A 25,413-nucleotide genomic window follows, 5' to 3' on the forward strand; every position below is an offset into this window, starting at 1 on the left:
TCATGACAGCTGGTTGAGGACACAATGTACTAGTACATACATACATTATGACAGCTGGGTGAGGACACAATGTACAAGTACATACATACATTATGACAGCTGGGTGAGGACACAATGTACAAGTACATTTATACATCATGACAGCTGGGTGAGGACACAATGTACAAGTACATACATACATTATGACAGCTGGGTGAGGACACAATGTACTAGTACATACATACATTATGACAGCTGGGTGAGGACACAATGTACAAGTACATACATACATTATGACAGCTGGGTGAGGACACAATGTACAAGTACATACATACATTATGACAGCTGGGTGAGGACACAATGTACTAGTACATACATACATTATGACAGCTGGGTGAGGACACAATGTACAAGTACATACATACATTATGACAGCTGGGTGAGGACACAATGTACAAGTACATACATACATTATGACAGCTGGGTGAGGACACAATGTACTAGTACATACATACATCATGACAGCTGGGTGAGGACACAATGTACAAGTACATACATACATTATGACAGCTGGGTGAGGACACAATGTACAAGTACATACATACATTATGACAGCTGGGTGAGGACACAATGTACTAGTACATACATACATTATGACAGCTGGGTGAGGACACAATGTACTAGTACATACATACATTATGACAGCTGGTTGAGGACACAATGTACTAGTACATACATACATTATGACAGCTGGGTGAGGACACAATGTACAAGTACATACATACATTATGACAGCTGGGTGAGGACACAATGTACAAGTACATACATACATTATGACAGCTGGCTGAGGACACAATGTACAAGTACATACATACATTATGACAGCTGGGTGAGGACACAATGTACAAGTACATGTATACATTATGACAGCTGGGTGAGGACACAATGTACTAGTACATACATACATTATGACAGCTGGTTGAGGACACAATGTACAAGTACATACATACATTATGACAGCTGGGTGAGGACACAATGTACTAGTACATACATACATTATGACAGCTGGGTGAGGACACAATGTACAAGTACATGTATACATTATGACAGCTGGGTGAGGACACAATGTACAAGTACATGTATACATTATGACAGCTGGGTGAGGACACAATGTACAAGTACATGTATACATTATTACAGCTGGGTGAGGACACAATGTACAAGTACATGTATACATTATTACAGCTGGGTGAGGACACAATGTACAAGTACATGTATACATTATGACAGCTGGGTGAGGACACAATGTACTAGTACATACATACATTATGACAGCTGGTTGAGGACACAATGTACAAGTACATACATACATTATGACAGCTGGGTGAGGACACAATGTACTAGTACATACATACATTATGACAGCTGGGTGAGGACACAATGTACAAGTACATATATACATTATGACAGCTGGGTGAGGACACAATGTACAAGTACATACATACATTATGACAGCTGGGTGAGGACACGATGTACAAGTACATACATACATTATGACAGCTGGGTGAGGACACAATGTACAAGTACATACATACATTATGACAGCTGGGTGAGGACACAATGTACAAGTACATACATACATTATGACAGCTGGGTGAGGACACGATGTACAAGTACATACATACATTATGACAGCTGGGTGAGGACACAATGTACAAGTACATTTATACATCATGACAGCTGGGTGAGGACACAATGTACAAGTACATACATACATTATGACAGCTGGTTGAGGACACAATGTACTAGTACATACATTATGACAGCTGGTTGAGGACACAATGTACTAGTACATACATTATGACAGCTGGCTGAGGACACAATGTACAAGTACATACATACATTATGACAGCTGGTTGAGGACACAATGTACTAGTACATACATACATACATTATGACAGCTGGTTGAGGACACAATGTACTAGTACATACATACATTATGACAGCTTGGTGAGGACACAATGTACAAGTACATTTATACATTATGACAGCTGGGTGAGGACACAATGTACAAGTACATGTATACATTATGACAGCTGGGTGAGGACACAATGTACAAGTACATACATACATTATGACAGCTGGGTGAGGACACAATGTACAAGTACATTTATACATCATGACAGCTGGGTGAGGACACAATGTACAAGTACATTTATACATCATGACAGCTGGGTGAGGACACAATGTACTAGTACATACATACATTATGACAGCTGGTTGAGGACACAATGTACTAGTACATACATACATTATGACAGCTGAGTGAGGACAAAATGTACAAGTACATACATACATTATGACAGCTGGGTGAGGACACAATGTACAAGTACATTTATACATCATGACAGCTGGGTGAGGACACAATGTACTAGTACATACATACATTATGACAGCTGGGTGAGGACACAATGTACAAGTACATTTATACATCATGACAGCTGGGTGAGGACACAATGTACTAGTACATACATACATTATGACAGCTGGTTGAGGACACAATGTACTAGTACATACATACATTATGACAGCTGGGTGAGGACACAATGTACAAGTACATACATACATTATGACAGCTGGGTGAGGACACAATGTACAAGTACATTTATACATCATGACAGCTGGGTGAGGACACAATGTACAAGTACATTTATACATCATGACAGCTGGTTGAGGACACAATGTACTAGTACATACATACATTATGACAGCTGGGTGAGGACACAATGTACAAGTACATACATACATTATGACAGCTGGGTGAGGACACAATGTACAAGTACATTTATACATCATGACAGCTGGGTGAGGACACAATGTACAAGTACATACATACATTATGACAGCTGGGTGAGGACACAATGTACTAGTACATACATACATTATGACAGCTGGGTGAGGACACAATGTACAAGTACATACATACATTATGACAGCTGGGTGAGGACACAATGTACAAGTACATACATACATTATGACAGCTGGGTGAGGACACAATGTACTAGTACATACATACATTATGACAGCTGGGTGAGGACACAATGTACAAGTACATACATACATTATGACAGCTGGGTGAGGACACAATGTACAAGTACATACATACATTATGACAGCTGGGTGAGGACACAATGTACTAGTACATACATACATCATGACAGCTGGGTGAGGACACAATGTACAAGTACATACATACATTATGACAGCTGGGTGAGGACACAATGTACAAGTACATACATACATTATGACAGCTGGGTGAGGACACAATGTACTAGTACATACATACATTATGACAGCTGGGTGAGGACACAATGTACTAGTACATACATACATTATGACAGCTGGTTGAGGACACAATGTACTAGTACATACATACATTATGACAGCTGGGTGAGGACACAATGTACAAGTACATACATACATTATGACAGCTGGGTGAGGACACAATGTACAAGTACATACATACATTATGACAGCTGGCTGAGGACACAATGTACAAGTACATACATACATTATGACAGCTGGGTGAGGACACAATGTACAAGTACATGTATACATTATGACAGCTGGGTGAGGACACAATGTACTAGTACATACATACATTATGACAGCTGGTTGAGGACACAATGTACAAGTACATACATACATTATGACAGCTGGGTGAGGACACAATGTACTAGTACATACATACATTATGACAGCTGGGTGAGGACACAATGTACAAGTACATGTATACATTATGACAGCTGGGTGAGGACACAATGTACAAGTACATGTATACATTATGACAGCTGGGTGAGGACACAATGTACAAGTACATGTATACATTATTACAGCTGGGTGAGGACACAATGTACAAGTACATGTATACATTATTACAGCTGGGTGAGGACACAATGTACAAGTACATGTATACATTATGACAGCTGGGTGAGGACACAATGTACTAGTACATACATACATTATGACAGCTGGTTGAGGACACAATGTACAAGTACATACATACATTATGACAGCTGGGTGAGGACACAATGTACTAGTACATACATACATTATGACAGCTGGGTGAGGACACAATGTACAAGTACATATATACATTATGACAGCTGGGTGAGGACACAATGTACAAGTACATACATACATTATGACAGCTGGGTGAGGACACGATGTACAAGTACATACATACATTATGACAGCTGGGTGAGGACACAATGTACAAGTACATACATACATTATGACAGCTGGGTGAGGACACAATGTACAAGTACATACATACATTATGACAGCTGGGTGAGGACACGATGTACAAGTACATACATACATTATGACAGCTGGTTGAGGACACAATGTACAAGTACATACATACATTATGACAGCTGGGTGAGGACACAATGTACTAGTACATACATACATTATGACAACTGGTTGAGGACACAATGTACAAGTACATGTATAAATACATACATTATGACAGCTGGGTGAGGACACAATGTACAAGTACATACTTACATTATGACAGCTGGGTGAGGACACAATGTACTAGTACATACATACATTATGACAGCTGGGTGAGGACACAATGTACAAGTACATGTATACATTATGACAGCTGGGTGAGGACACAATGTACAAGTACATGTATACATTATGACAGCTGGGTGAGGACACAATGTACAAGTACATGTATACATTATTACAGCTGGGTGAGGACACAATGTACAAGTACATGTATACATTATTACAGCTGGGTGAGGACACAATGTACAAGTACATGTATACATTATGACAGCTGGGTGAGGACACAATGTACTAGTACATACATACATTATGACAGCTGGTTGAGGACACAATGTACAAGTACATACATACATTATGACAGCTGGGTGAGGACACAATGTACTAGTACATACATACATTATGACAGCTGGGTGAGGACACAATGTACAAGTACATATATACATTATGACAGCTGGGTGAGGACACAATGTACAAGTACATACATACATTATGACAGCTGGGTGAGGACACGATGTACAAGTACATACATACATTATGACAGCTGGGTGAGGACACGATGTACAAGTACATACATACATTATGACAGCTGGGTGAGGACACAATGTACAAGTACATACATACATTATGACAGCTGGGTGAGGACACAATGTACAAGTACATGTATACATTATGACAGCTGGCTGAGGACACAATGTACAAGTACATACATACATTATGACAGCTGGCTGAGGACACAATGTACAAGTACATGCATACATTATGACAGCTGGTTGAGGACACAATGTACTAGTACATACATACATTATGACAGCTGGGTGAGGACACAATGTACAAGTACATACATACATTATGACAGCTGGGTGAGGACACAATGTACAAGTACATACATACATTATGACAGCTGGTTGAGGACACAATGTACTAGTACATACATTATGACAGCTGGTTGAGGACACAATGTACTAGTACATACATTATGACAGCTGGCTGAGGACACAATGTACAAGTACATACATACATTATGACAGCTGGTTGAGGACACAATGTACTAGTACATACATACATACATTATGACAGCTGGTTGAGGACACAATGTACTAGTACATACATACATTATGACAGCTTGGTGAGGACACAATGTACAAGTACATTTATACATTATGACAGCTGGGTGAGGACACAATGTACAAGTACATGTATACATTATGACAGCTGGGTGAGGACACAATGTACAAGTACATACATACATTATGACAGCTGGGTGAGGACACAATGTACAAGTACATTTATACATCATGACAGCTGGGTGAGGACACAATGTACAAGTACATTTATACATCATGACAGCTGGGTGAGGACACAATGTACTAGTACATACATACATTATGACAGCTGGTTGAGGACACAATGTACTAGTACATACATACATTATGACAGCTGAGTGAGGACAAAATGTACAAGTACATACATACATTATGACAGCTGGGTGAGGACACAATGTACAAGTACATTTATACATCATGACAGCTGGGTGAGGACACAATGTACTAGTACATACATACATTATGACAGCTGGGTGAGGACACAATGTACAAGTACATTTATACATCATGACAGCTGGGTGAGGACACAATGTACTAGTACATACATACATTATGACAGCTGGTTGAGGACACAATGTACTAGTACATACATACATTATGACAGCTGGGTGAGGACACAATGTACAAGTACATACATACATTATGACAGCTGGGTGAGGACACAATGTACAAGTACATTTATACATCATGACAGCTGGGTGAGGACACAATGTACAAGTACATTTATACATCATGACAGCTGGTTGAGGACACAATGTACTAGTACATACATACATTATGACAGCTGGGTGAGGACACAATGTACAAGTACATACATACATTATGACAGCTGGGTGAGGACACAATGTACAAGTACATTTATACATCATGACAGCTGGGTGAGGACACAATGTACAAGTACATACATACATTATGACAGCTGGGTGAGGACACAATGTACTAGTACATACATACATTATGACAGCTGGGTGAGGACACAATGTACAAGTACATACATACATTATGACAGCTGGGTGAGGACACAATGTACAAGTACATACATACATTATGACAGCTGGGTGAGGACACAATGTACTAGTACATACATACATTATGACAGCTGGGTGAGGACACAATGTACAAGTACATACATACATTATGACAGCTGGGTGAGGACACAATGTACAAGTACATACATACATTATGACAGCTGGGTGAGGACACAATGTACTAGTACATACATACATCATGACAGCTGGGTGAGGACACAATGTACAAGTACATACATACATTATGACAGCTGGGTGAGGACACAATGTACAAGTACATACATACATTATGACAGCTGGGTGAGGACACAATGTACTAGTACATACATACATTATGACAGCTGGGTGAGGACACAATGTACTAGTACATACATACATTATGACAGCTGGTTGAGGACACAATGTACTAGTACATACATACATTATGACAGCTGGGTGAGGACACAATGTACAAGTACATACATACATTATGACAGCTGGGTGAGGACACAATGTACAAGTACATACATACATTATGACAGCTGGCTGAGGACACAATGTACAAGTACATACATACATTATGACAGCTGGGTGAGGACACAATGTACAAGTACATGTATACATTATGACAGCTGGGTGAGGACACAATGTACTAGTACATACATACATTATGACAGCTGGTTGAGGACACAATGTACAAGTACATACATACATTATGACAGCTGGGTGAGGACACAATGTACTAGTACATACATACATTATGACAGCTGGGTGAGGACACAATGTACAAGTACATGTATACATTATGACAGCTGGGTGAGGACACAATGTACAAGTACATGTATACATTATGACAGCTGGGTGAGGACACAATGTACAAGTACATGTATACATTATTACAGCTGGGTGAGGACACAATGTACAAGTACATGTATACATTATTACAGCTGGGTGAGGACACAATGTACAAGTACATGTATACATTATGACAGCTGGGTGAGGACACAATGTACTAGTACATACATACATTATGACAGCTGGTTGAGGACACAATGTACAAGTACATACATACATTATGACAGCTGGGTGAGGACACAATGTACTAGTACATACATACATTATGACAGCTGGGTGAGGACACAATGTACAAGTACATATATACATTATGACAGCTGGGTGAGGACACAATGTACAAGTACATACATACATTATGACAGCTGGGTGAGGACACGATGTACAAGTACATACATACATTATGACAGCTGGGTGAGGACACAATGTACAAGTACATACATACATTATGACAGCTGGGTGAGGACACAATGTACAAGTACATACATACATTATGACAGCTGGGTGAGGACACGATGTACAAGTACATACATACATTATGACAGCTGGGTGAGGACACAATGTACAAGTACATTTATACATCATGACAGCTGGGTGAGGACACAATGTACAAGTACATACATACATTATGACAGCTGGTTGAGGACACAATGTACTAGTACATACATTATGACAGCTGGTTGAGGACACAATGTACTAGTACATACATTATGACAGCTGGCTGAGGACACAATGTACAAGTACATACATACATTATGACAGCTGGTTGAGGACACAATGTACTAGTACATACATACATACATTATGACAGCTGGTTGAGGACACAATGTACTAGTACATACATACATTATGACAGCTTGGTGAGGACACAATGTACAAGTACATTTATACATTATGACAGCTGGGTGAGGACACAATGTACAAGTACATGTATACATTATGACAGCTGGGTGAGGACACAATGTACAAGTACATACATACATTATGACAGCTGGGTGAGGACACAATGTACAAGTACATTTATACATCATGACAGCTGGGTGAGGACACAATGTACAAGTACATTTATACATCATGACAGCTGGGTGAGGACACAATGTACTAGTACATACATACATTATGACAGCTGGTTGAGGACACAATGTACTAGTACATACATACATTATGACAGCTGAGTGAGGACAAAATGTACAAGTACATACATACATTATGACAGCTGGGTGAGGACACAATGTACAAGTACATTTATACATCATGACAGCTGGGTGAGGACACAATGTACTAGTACATACATACATTATGACAGCTGGGTGAGGACACAATGTACAAGTACATTTATACATCATGACAGCTGGGTGAGGACACAATGTACTAGTACATACATACATTATGACAGCTGGTTGAGGACACAATGTACTAGTACATACATACATTATGACAGCTGGGTGAGGACACAATGTACAAGTACATACATACATTATGACAGCTGGGTGAGGACACAATGTACAAGTACATTTATACATCATGACAGCTGGGTGAGGACACAATGTACAAGTACATTTATACATCATGACAGCTGGTTGAGGACACAATGTACTAGTACATACATACATTATGACAGCTGGGTGAGGACACAATGTACAAGTACATACATACATTATGACAGCTGGGTGAGGACACAATGTACAAGTACATTTATACATCATGACAGCTGGGTGAGGACACAATGTACAAGTACATACATACATTATGACAGCTGGGTGAGGACACAATGTACTAGTACATACATACATTATGACAGCTGGGTGAGGACACAATGTACAAGTACATACATACATTATGACAGCTGGGTGAGGACACAATGTACAAGTACATACATACATTATGACAGCTGGGTGAGGACACAATGTACTAGTACATACATACATTATGACAGCTGGGTGAGGACACAATGTACAAGTACATACATACATTATGACAGCTGGGTGAGGACACAATGTACAAGTACATACATACATTATGACAGCTGGGTGAGGACACAATGTACTAGTACATACATACATCATGACAGCTGGGTGAGGACACAATGTACAAGTACATACATACATTATGACAGCTGGGTGAGGACACAATGTACAAGTACATACATACATTATGACAGCTGGGTGAGGACACAATGTACTAGTACATACATACATTATGACAGCTGGGTGAGGACACAATGTACTAGTACATACATACATTATGACAGCTGGTTGAGGACACAATGTACTAGTACATACATACATTATGACAGCTGGGTGAGGACACAATGTACAAGTACATACATACATTATGACAGCTGGGTGAGGACACAATGTACAAGTACATACATACATTATGACAGCTGGCTGAGGACACAATGTACAAGTACATACATACATTATGACAGCTGGGTGAGGACACAATGTACAAGTACATGTATACATTATGACAGCTGGGTGAGGACACAATGTACTAGTACATACATACATTATGACAGCTGGTTGAGGACACAATGTACAAGTACATACATACATTATGACAGCTGGGTGAGGACACAATGTACTAGTACATACATACATTATGACAGCTGGGTGAGGACACAATGTACAAGTACATGTATACATTATGACAGCTGGGTGAGGACACAATGTACAAGTACATGTATACATTATGACAGCTGGGTGAGGACACAATGTACAAGTACATGTATACATTATTACAGCTGGGTGAGGACACAATGTACAAGTACATGTATACATTATTACAGCTGGGTGAGGACACAATGTACAAGTACATGTATACATTATGACAGCTGGGTGAGGACACAATGTACTAGTACATACATACATTATGACAGCTGGTTGAGGACACAATGTACAAGTACATACATACATTATGACAGCTGGGTGAGGACACAATGTACTAGTACATACATACATTATGACAGCTGGGTGAGGACACAATGTACAAGTACATATATACATTATGACAGCTGGGTGAGGACACAATGTACAAGTACATACATACATTATGACAGCTGGGTGAGGACACGATGTACAAGTACATACATACATTATGACAGCTGGGTGAGGACACAATGTACAAGTACATACATACATTATGACAGCTGGGTGAGGACACAATGTACAAGTACATACATACATTATGACAGCTGGGTGAGGACACGATGTACAAGTACATACATACATTATGACAGCTGGTTGAGGACACAATGTACAAGTACATACATACATTATGACAGCTGGGTGAGGACACAATGTACTAGTACATACATACATTATGACAACTGGTTGAGGACACAATGTACAAGTACATGTATAAATACATACATTATGACAGCTGGGTGAGGACACAATGTACAAGTACATACTTACATTATGACAGCTGGGTGAGGACACAATGTACTAGTACATACATACATTATGACAGCTGGGTGAGGACACAATGTACAAGTACATGTATACATTATGACAGCTGGGTGAGGACACAATGTACAAGTACATGTATACATTATGACAGCTGGGTGAGGACACAATGTACAAGTACATGTATACATTATTACAGCTGGGTGAGGACACAATGTACAAGTACATGTATACATTATTACAGCTGGGTGAGGACACAATGTACAAGTACATGTATACATTATGACAGCTGGGTGAGGACACAATGTACTAGTACATACATACATTATGACAGCTGGTTGAGGACACAATGTACAAGTACATACATACATTATGACAGCTGGGTGAGGACACAATGTACTAGTACATACATACATTATGACAGCTGGGTGAGGACACAATGTACAAGTACATATATACATTATGACAGCTGGGTGAGGACACAATGTACAAGTACATACATACATTATGACAGCTGGGTGAGGACACGATGTACAAGTACATACATACATTATGACAGCTGGGTGAGGACACGATGTACAAGTACATACATACATTATGACAGCTGGGTGAGGACACAATGTACAAGTACATACATACATTATGACAGCTGGGTGAGGACACAATGTACAAGTACATACATACATTATGACAGCTGGGTGAGGACACAATGTACAAGTACATACATACATTATGACAGCTGGGTGAGGACACGATGTACAAGTACATACATACATTATGACAGCTGGTTGAGGACACAATGTACAAGTACATACATACATTATGACAGCTGGGTGAGGACACAATGTACTAGTACATACATACATTATGACAGCTGGGTGAGGACACAATGTACAAGTACATATATACATTATGACAGCTGGGTGAGGACACAATGTACAAGTACATACATACATTATGACAGCTGGGTGAGGACACAATGTACAAGTACATACATACATTATGACAGCTGGGTGAGGACACAATGTACTAGTACATACATACATTATGACAGCTTGGTGAGGACACAATGTACAAGTACATACATACATTATGACAGCTGGGTGAGGACACAATGTACAAGTACATACATACATTATGACAGCTGGGTGAGGACACAATGTACAAGTACATACATACATTATGACAGCTGGGTGAGGACACAATGTACTAGTACATACATACATTATGACAGCTTGGTGAGGACACAATGTACAAGTACATACATACATTATGACAGCTGGGTGAGGACACAATGTACATGTATACATTATGACAGCTGGGTGAGGACACAATGTACAAGTACATATATACATTATGACAGCTGGGTGAGGACACAATGTACAAGTACATACATACATTATGACAGCTGGGTGAGGACACAATGTACATGTATACATTATGACAGCTGGGTGAGGACACAATGTACAAGTACATACATACATTATGACAGCTGGGTGAGGACACAATGTACAAGTACATGTATACATTATGACAGCTGGGTGAGGACACAATGTACAAGTACATGTATACATTATGACAGCTGGGTGAGGACACAATGTACAAGTACATGTATACATTATGACAAATGGTGAGGACACAATGTACAAGTACATATATACATTATGACAGCTGGGTAAGGACACAATGTACAAGTACATACATACATTATGACAGCTGGGTGAGGACACAATGTACAAGTACATACATACATTATGACAGCTGGTTGAGGACACAATGTACAAGTACATGTATAAATACATACGTTATGACAGCTGGGTGAGGACACAATGTACAAGTACATGTATAAATACATGCATTATGACAGCTGGGTGAGGACACAATGTACTAGTACATGTATAAATACATACATGGTGATAGCTGGGTGAGGACACAATGTACAAGTACATGTATAAATACATACATTATGACAGCTGGCTGAGGACACAATGTACAAGTACATACATACATTATGACAGCTGGTTGAGGACACAATGTACTAGTACATACATACATTATGACAGCTGGTTGAGGACACAATGTACAAGTACATGTATAAATACATACGTTATGACAGCTGGGTGAGGACACAATGTACAAGTACATGTATAAATACATACATTATGACAGCTGGTTGAGGACACAATGTACTAGTACATACATACATACATTATGACAGCTGGTTGAGGACACAATGTACAAGTACATGTATACATCATGACAGCTGGGTGAGGACACAATGTACTAGTACATACATACATTATTACAGCTGGGTGAGGACACAATGTACAAGTACATGTATACATCATGACAGCTGGGTGAGGACACAATGTACAAGTACATACATACATCATGACAGCTGGGTGAGGACACAATGTACAAGTACATACATACATTATGACAGATGGGTGAGGACACAATGTACTAGTACATACATACATTATGACAGCTGGTTGAGGACACAATGTACTAGTACATACATACATTATGACAGCTGGGTGAGGACACAATGTACAAGTACATACATACATTATGACAGATGGGTGAGGACACAATGTACTAGTACATACATACATTATGACAGCTGGTTGAGGACACAATGTACTAGTACATACATACATTATGACAGCTGGCTGAGGACACAATGTACTAGTACATACATACATTATGACAGCTGGTTGAGGACACAATGTACTAGTACATACATACATTATGACAGCTGGGTGAGGACACAATGTACAAGTACATACATACATTATGACAGCTGGTTGAGGACACAATGTACTAGTACATACATACATACATACATTATGACAGCTGGTTGAGGACACAATGTACTAGTACATACATACATTATGACAGCTGGGTGAGGACACAATGTACAAGTACATACATACATTATTACAGCTGGGTGAGGACACAATGTACAAGTACATGTATACATTATGACAGCTGGTTGAGGACACAATGTACTAGTACATACATACATTATGACAGCTGGGTGAGGACACAATGTACAAGTACATACATACATTATTACAGCTGGGTGAGGACACAATGTACAAGTACATACATACATTATGACAGCTGGGTGAGGACACAATGTACAAGTACATACATGCATTATTACAGCTGGGTGAGGACACAATGTACAAGTACATACATACATACATTATTACAGCTGGGTGAGGACACAATGTACAAGTACATACATACATTATTACAGCTGGGTGAGGACACAATGTACAAGTACATGTATAAATACATACGTTATGACAGCTGGTTGAGGACACAATGTACTAGTACATACATACATACATTATGACAGCTGGTTGAGGACACAATGTACTAGTACATACATACATTATGACAGCTGGGTGAGGACACAATGTACAAGTACATACATACATTATTACAGCTGGGTGAGGACACAATGTACTAGTACATACATACATTATGACAGCTGGGTGAGGACACAATGTACAAGTACATGTATACATTATGACAGCTGGTTGAGGACACAATGTACAAGTACATGTATACATCATGACAGCTGGGTGAGGACACAATGTACTAGTACATACATACATTATTACAGCTGGGTGAGGACACAATGTACAAGTACATGTATACATCATGACAGCTGGGTGAGGACACAATGTACAAGTACATACATACATTATGACAGATGGGTGAGGACACAATGTACTAGTACATACATACATTATGACAGCTGGTTGAGGACACAATGTACTAGTACATACATACATTATAACAGCTGGTTGAGGACACAATGTACAAGTACATACATACATTATGACAGCTGGGTGAGGACACAATGTACAAGTACATACATACATTATGACAGCTGGTTGAGGACACAATGTACAAGTACATACATACATTATGACAGATGGGTGAGGACACAATGTACAAGTACATGTATACATTATGACAGCTGGGTGAGGACACAATGTACAAGTACATACATACATTATGACAGATGGGTGAGGACACAATGTACAAGTACATGTATACATTATGACAGCTGGGTGAGGACACAATGTACAAGTACATACATACATTATGACAGCTGGGTGAGGACACAATGTACTAGTACATACATACATTATGACAGCTGGTTGAGGACACAATGTACTAGTACATACATACATTATGACAGCTGGTTGAGGACACAATGTACAAGTACATACATACATTATGACAGCTGGTTGAGGACACAATGTACAAGTACATACATACATTATGACAGCTGGGTGAGGACACAATGTACAAGTACATGTATACATTATAACAGCTGGGTGAGGACACAATGTACAAGTACATGTATACATTATGACAGCTGGGTGAGGACACAATGTACTAGTACATACATACATTATGACAGCTGGTTGAGGACACAATGTACTAGTACATACATACAATATGACAGCTGGGTGAGGACACAATGTACAAGTACATGTATACATTAAGACAGCTGGGTAAGGACACAATGTACAAGTACATACATACATTATGACAGCTGGTTGAGGACACAATGTACTAGTACATACATACATTATGACAGCTGGGTGAGGACACAATGTACAAGTACATACATACATTATTACAGCTGGGTGAGGACACAATGTACAAGTACATACATACATTATGACAGCTGGGTGAGGACACAATGTACAAGTACATACATACATTATTACAGCTGGGTGAGGACACAATGTACAAGTACATACATACATACATACATTATTACAGCTGGGTGAGGACACAATGTACAAGTACATACATACATTATGACAGCTGGGTGAGGACACAATGTACAAGTACATACATACATTATTACAGCTGGGTGAGGACACAATGTACAAGTACATTTATACATCATGACAGCTGGGTGAGGACACAATGTACAAGTACATTTATACATCATGACAGCTGGTTGAGGACACAATGTACTAGTACATACATACATTATGACAGCTGGGTGAGGACACAATGTACAAGTACATACATACATTATGACAGCTGGGTGAGGACACAATGTACAAGTACATTTATACATCATGACAGCTGGGTGAGGACACAATGTACAAGTACATACATACATTATGACAGCTGGGTGAGGACACAATGTACTAGTACATACATACATTATGACAGCTGGGTGAGGACACAATGTACAAGTACATACATACATTATGACAGCTGGGTGAGGACACAATGTACAAGTACATACATACATTATGACAGCTGGGTGAGGACACAATGTACTAGTACATACATACATTATGACAGCTGGGTGAGGACACAATGTACAAGTACATACATACATTATGACAGCTGGGTGAGGACACAATGTACAAGTACATACATACATTATGACAGCTGGGTGAGGACACAATGTACTAGTACATACATACATCATGACAGCTGGGTGAGGACACAATGTACAAGTACATACATACATTATGACAGCTGGGTGAGGACACAATGTACAAGTACATACATACATTATGACAGCTGGGTGAGGACACAATGTACTAGTACATACATACATTATGACAGCTGGGTGAGGACACAATGTACTAGTACATACATACATTATGACAGCTGGTTGAGGACACAATGTACTAGTACATACATACATTATGACAGCTGGGTGAGGACACAATGTACAAGTACATACATACATTATGACAGCTGGGTGAGGACACAATGTACAAGTACATACATACATTATGACAGCTGGCTGAGGACACAATGTACAAGTACATACATACATTATGACAGCTGGGTGAGGACACAATGTACAAGTACATGTATACATTATGACAGCTGGGTGAGGACACAATGTACTAGTACATACATACATTATGACAGCTGGTTGAGGACACAATGTACAAGTACATACATACATTATGACAGCTGGGTGAGGACACAATGTACTAGTACATACATACATTATGACAGCTGGGTGAGGACACAATGTACAAGTACATGTATACATTATGACAGCTGGGTGAGGACACAATGTACAAGTACATGTATACATTATGACAGCTGGGTGAGGACACAATGTACAAGTACATGTATACATTATTACAGCTGGGTGAGGACACAATGTACAAGTACATGTATACATTATTACAGCTGGGTGAGGACACAATGTACAAGTACATGTATACATTATGACAGCTGGGTGAGGACACAATGTACTAGTACATACATACATTATGACAGCTGGTTGAGGACACAATGTACAAGTACATACATACATTATGACAGCTGGGTGAGGACACAATGTACTAGTACATACATACATTATGACAGCTGGGTGAGGACACAATGTACAAGTACATATATACATTATGACAGCTGGGTGAGGACACAATGTACAAGTACATACATACATTATGACAGCTGGGTGAGGACACGATGTACAAGTACATACATACATTATGACAGCTGGGTGAGGACACAATGTACAAGTACATACATACATTATGACAGCTGGGTGAGGACACAATGTACAAGTACATACATACATTATGACAGCTGGGTGAGGACACGATGTACAAGTACATACATACATTATGACAGCTGGTTGAGGACACAATGTACAAGTACATACATACATTATGACAGCTGGGTGAGGACACAATGTACTAGTACATACATACATTATGACAACTGGTTGAGGACACAATGTACAAGTACATGTATAAATACATACATTATGACAGCTGGGTGAGGACACAATGTACAAGTACATACTTACATTATGACAGCTGGGTGAGGACACAATGTACTAGTACATACATACATTATGACAGCTGGGTGAGGACACAATGTACAAGTACATGTATACATTATGACAGCTGGGTGAGGACACAATGTACAAGTACATGTATACATTATGACAGCTGGGTGAGGACACAATGTACAAGTACATGTATACATTATTACAGCTGGGTGAGGACACAATGTACAAGTACATGTATACATTATTACAGCTGGGTGAGGACACAATGTACAAGTACATGTATACATTATGACAGCTGGGTGAGGACACAATGTACTAGTACATACATACATTATGACAGCTGGTTGAGGACACAATGTACAAGTACATACATACATTATGACAGCTGGGTGAGGACACAATGTACTAGTACATACATACATTATGACAGCTGGGTGAGGACACAATGTACAAGTACATATATACATTATGACAGCTGGGTGAGGACACAATGTACAAGTACATACATACATTATGACAGCTGGGTGAGGACACGATGTACAAGTACATACATACATTATGACAGCTGGGTGAGGACACGATGTACAAGTACATACATACATTATGACAGCTGGGTGAGGACACAATGTACAAGTACATACATACATTATGACAGCTGGGTGAGGACACAATGTACAAGTACATACATACATTATGACAGCTGGGTGAGGACACAATGTACAAGTACATACATACATTATGACAGCTGGGTGAGGACACGATGTACAAGTACATACATACATTATGACAGCTGGTTGAGGACACAATGTACAAGTACATACATACATTATGACAGCTGGGTGAGGACACAATGTACTAGTACATACATACATTATGACAGCTGGGTGAGGACACAATGTACAAGTACATATATACATTATGACAGCTGGGTGAGGACACAATGTACAAGTACATACATACATTATGACAGCTGGGTGAGGACACAATGTACAAGTACATACATACATTATGACAGCTGGGTGAGGACACAATGTACAAGTACATGTATACATTATGACAGCTGGGTGAGGACACAATGTACAAGTACATACATACATTATGACAGCTGGGTGAGGACACAATGTACTAGTACATACATACATTATGACAGCTTGGTGAGGACACAATGTACAAGTACATACATACATTATGACAGCTGGGTGAGGACACAATGTACAAGTACATACATACATTATGACAGCTGGGTGAGGACACAATGTACAAGTACATACATACATTATGACAGCTGGGTGAGGACACAATGTACTAGTACATACATACATTATGACAGCTTGGTGAGGACACAATGTACAAGTACATACATACATTATGACAGCTGGGTGAGGACACAATGTACATGTATACATTATGACAGCTGGGTGAGGACACAATGTACAAGTACATGTATACATCATGACAGCTGGGTGAGGACACAATGTACAAGTACATACATACATTATGACAGATGGGTGAGGACACAATGTACTAGTACATACATACATTATGACAGCTGGTTGAGGACACAATGTACTAGTACATACATACATTATAACAGCTGGTTGAGGACACAATGTACAAGTACATACATACATTATGACAGCTGGGTGAGGACACAATGTACAAGTACATACATACATTATGACAGCTGGTTGAGGACACAATGTACAAGTACATACATACATTATGACAGATGGGTGAGGACACAATGTACAAGTACATGTATACATTATGACAGCTGGTTGAGGACACAATGTACTAGTACATACATACATTATGACAGATGGGTGAGGACACAATGTACAAGTACATACATACATTATGACAGCTGGGTGAGGACACAATGTACAAGTACATTTATACATCATGACAGCTGGGTGAGGACACAATGTACTAGTACATACATACATTATGACAGCTGGGTGAGGAAACAATGTACAAGTACATACATACATTATGACAGCTGGGTGAGGACACAATGTACAAGTACATTTATACATCATGACAGCTGGGTGAGGACACAATGTACAAGTACATACATACATTATGACAGCTGGGTGAGGACACAATGTACTAGTACATACATACATTATGACAGCTGGGTGAGGACACAATGTACAAGTACATACATACATTATGACAGCTGGGTGAGGACACAATGTACAAGTACATACATACATTATGACAGCTGGGTGAGGACACAATGTACTAGTACATACATACATTATGACAGCTGGGTGAGGACACAATGTACAAGTACATACATACATTATGACAGCTGGGTGAGGACACAATGTACAAGTACATACATACATTATGACAGCTGGGTGAGGACACAATGTACTAGTACATACATACATTATGACAGCTGGGTGAGGACACAATGTACTAGTACATACATACATTATGACAGCTGGTTGAGGACACAATGTACTAGTACATACATACATTATGACAGCTGGGTGAGGACACAATGTACAAGTACATACATACATTATGACAGCTGGGTGAGGACACAATGTACAAGTACATACATACATTATGACAGCTGGCTGAGGACACAATGTACAAGTACATACATACATTATGACAGCTGGGTGAGGACACAATGTACAAGTACATGTATACATTATGACAGCTGGGTGAGGACACAATGTACTAGTACATACATACATTATGACAGCTGGTTGAGGACACAATGTACAAGTACATACATACATTATGACAGCTGGGTGAGGACACAATGTACTAGTACATACATACATTATGACAGCTGGGTGAGGACACAATGTACAAGTACATGTATACATTATGACAGCTGGGTGAGGACACAATGTACAAGTACATGTATACATTATGACAGCTGGGTGAGGACACAATGTACAAGTACATGTATACATTATTACAGCTGGGTGAGGACACAATGTACAAGTACATGTATACATTATTACAGCTGGGTGAGGACACAATGTACAAGTACATGTATACATTATGACAGCTGGGTGAGGACACAATGTACTAGTACATACATACATTATGACAGCTGGTTGAGGACACAATGTACAAGTACATACATACATTATGACAGCTGGGTGAGGACACAATGTACTAGTACATACATACATTATGACAGCTGGGTGAGGACACAATGTACAAGTACATATATACATTATGACAGCTGGGTGAGGACACAATGTACAAGTACATACATACATTATGACAGCTGGGTGAGGACACGATGTACAAGTACGTACATACATTATGACAGCTGGGTGAGGACACGATGTACAAGTACATACATACATTATGACAGCTGGGTGAGGACACAATGTACAAGTACATACATACATTATGACAGCTGGGTGAGGACACAATGTACAAGTACATACATACATTATGACAGCTGGGTGAGGACACGATGTACAAGTACATACATACATTATGACAGCTGGTTGAGGACACAATGTACAAGTACATACATACATTATGACAGCTGGGTGAGGACACAATGTACTAGTACATACATACATTATGACAACTGGTTGAGGACACAATGTACAAGTACATGTATAAATACATACATTATGACAGCTGGGTGAGGACACAATGTACAAGTACATACTTACATTATGACAGCTGGGTGAGGACACAATGTACTAGTACATACATACATTATGACAGCTGGGTGAGGACACAATGTACAAGTACATGTATACATTATGACAGCTGGGTGAGGACACAATGTACAAGTACATGTATACATTATGACAGCTGGGTGAGGACACAATGTACAAGTACATGTATACATTATTACAGCTGGGTGAGGACACAATGTACAAGTACATGTATACATTATTACAGCTGGGTGAGGACACAATGTACAAGTACATGTATACATTATGACAGCTGGGTGAGGACACAATGTACTAGTACATACATACATTATGACAGCTGGTTGAGGACACAATGTACAAGTACATACATACATTATGACAGCTGGGTGAGGACACAATGTACTAGTACATACATACATTATGACAGCTGGGTGAGGACACAATGTACAAGTACATATATACATTATGACAGCTGGGTGAGGACACAATGTACAAGTACATACATACATTATGACAGCTGGGTGAGGACACGATGTACAAGTACATACATACATTATGACAGCTGGGTGAGGACACGATGTACAAGTACATACATACATTATGACAGCTGGGTGAGGACACAATGTACAAGTACATACATACATTATGACAGCTGGGTGAGGACACAATGTACAAGTACATACATACATTATGACAGCTGGGTGAGGACACAATGTACAAGTACATACATACATTATGACAGCTGGGTGAGGACACGATGTACAAGTACATACATACATTATGACAGCTGGTTGAGGACACAATGTACAAGTACATACATACATTATGACAGCTGGGTGAGGACACAATGTACTAGTACATACATACATTATGACAGCTGGGTGAGGACACAATGTACAAGTACATATATACATTATGACAGCTGGGTGAGGACACAATGTACAAGTACATACATACATTATGACAGCTGGGTGAGGACACAATGTACAAGTACATACATACATTATGACAGCTGGGTGAGGACACAATGTACAAGTACATGTATACATTATGACAGCTGGGTGAGGACACAATGTACAAGTACATACATACATTATGACAGCTGGGTGAGGACACAATGTACTAGTACATACATACATTATGACAGCTTGGTGAGGACACAATGTACAAGTACATACATACATTATGACAGCTGGGTGAGGACACAATGTACAAGTACATACATACATTATGACAGCTGGGTGAGGACACAATGTACAAGTACATACATACATTATGACAGCTGGGTGAGGACACAATGTACTAGTACATACATACATTATGACAGCTTGGTGAGGACACAATGTACAAGTACATACATACATTATGACAGCTGGGTGAGGACACAATGTACATGTATACATTATGACAGCTGGGTGAGGACACAATGTACAAGTACATATATACATTATGACAGCTGGGTGAGGACACAATGTACAAGTACATACATACATTATGACAGCTCGGTGAGGACACAATGTACATGTATACATTATGACAGCTGGGTGAGGACACAATGTACAAGTACATACATACATTATGACAGCTGGGTGAGGACACAATGTACAAGTACATGTATACATTATGACAGCTGGGTGAGGACACAATGTACAAGTACATGTATACATTATGACAGCTGGGTGAGGACACAATGTACAAGTACATGTATACATTATGACAGCTGGGTGAGGACACAATGTACAAGTACATATATACATTATGACAGCTGGGTGAGGACACAATGTACAAGTACATGTATACATTATGACAAATGGTGAGGACACAATGTACAAGTACATATATACATTATGACAGCTGGGTAAGGACACAATGTACAAGTACATACATACATTATGACAGCTGGGTGAGGACACAATGTACAAGTACATTTATACATCATGACAGCTTTGTGAGGACACAATGTACAAGTACATACATACATTATGACAGATGGGTGAGGACACAATGTACAAGTACATGTATACATTATGACAGCTGGGTGAGGACACAATGTACAAGTACATACATACATTATGACAGATGGGTGAGGACACAATGTACAAGTACATGTATACATTATGACAGCTGGGTGAGGACACAATGTACAAGTACATACATACATTATGACAGCTGGGTGAGGACACAATGTACTAGTACATACATACATTATGACAGCTGGTTGAGGACACAATGTACTAGTACATACATACATTATGACAGCTGGTTGAGGACACAATGTACAAGTACATACATACATTATGACAGCTGGTTGAGGACACAATGTACAAGTACATACATACATTATGACAGCTGGGTGAGGACACAATGTACAAGTACATGTATACATTATGACAGCTGGGTGAGGACACAATGTACAAGTACATGTATACATTATGACAGCTGGGTGAGGACACAATGTACTAGTACATACATACATTATGACAGCTGGTTGAGGACACAATGTACTAGTACATACATACAATATGACAGCTGGGTGAGGACACAATGTACAAGTACATACATACATTATGACAGCTGGTTGAGGACACAATGTACTAGTACATACATACATTATGACAGCTGGTTGAGGACACAATGTACTAGTACATACATACAATATGACAGCTGGGTGAGGACACAATGTACAAGTACATGTATACATTAAGACAGCTGGGTAAGGACACAATGTACAAGTACATACATACATTATGACAGCTGGTTGAGGACACAATGTACAAGTACATACATACATTATGACAGCTGGGTGAGGACACAATGTACAAGTACATGTATACATTATGACAGCTGGGTGAGGACACAATGTACAAGTACATTTATACATTATGACAGCTGGGTGAGGACACAATGTACAAGTACATTTATACATTATGACAGCTGGGTGAGGACACAATGTACAAGTACATACATACATTATGACAGCTGGGTGAGGACACAATGTACAAGTACATACATACATTATGACAGCTGGGTGAGGACACAATGTACAAGTACATGTATACATTATGACAAATGGTGAGGACACAATGTACAAGTACATACACACATTATGACAGCTGGGTGAGGACAATGTACAAGTACATACATACATTATGACAGCTGGGTGAGGACACAATGTACAAGTACATGTATACATTATGACAGCTGGGTGAGGACAATGTACAAGTACATGTATACATTATGACAGCTGGGTGAGGACACAATGTACAAGTACATGTATACATTATGACAGCTGGGTGAGGACACAATGTACAAGTACATGTATACATTATGACAGCTGGGTGAGGACACAATGTACAAGTACATGTATACATTATGACAGCTGGCTGAGGACACAATGTACAAGTACATACATACATTATGACAGCTGGCTGAGGACACAATGTACAAGTACATACATACATTATGACAGCTGGTTGAGGACACAATGTACTAGTACATACATACATTATGACAGCTGGGTGAGGACACAATGTACAAGTACATACATACATTATGACAGCTGGGTGAGGACACAATGTACAAGTACATACATACATTATGACAGCTGGTTGAGGACACAATGTACTAGTACATACATTATGACAGCTGGTTGAGGACACAATGTACTAGTACATACATTATGACAGCTGGCTGAGGACACAATGTACAAGTACATACATACATTATGACAGCTGGTTGAGGACACAATGTACTAGTACATACATACATACATTATGACAGCTGGTTGAGGACACAATGTACTAGTACATACATACATTATGACAGCTTGGTGAGGACACAATGTACAAGTACATTTATACATTATGACAGCTGGGTGAGGACACAATGTACAAGTACATGTATACATTATGACAGCTGGGTGAGGACACAATGTACAAGTACATACATACATTATGACAGCTGGGTGAGGACACAATGTACAAGTACATTTATACATCATGACAGCTGGGT

Source organism: Electrona antarctica (assembly GCF_951216825.1).
Source record: "Electrona antarctica genome assembly, contig: scaffold_394, whole genome shotgun sequence".
Taxonomy (NCBI): domain Eukaryota; kingdom Metazoa; phylum Chordata; class Actinopteri; order Myctophiformes; family Myctophidae; genus Electrona; species Electrona antarctica.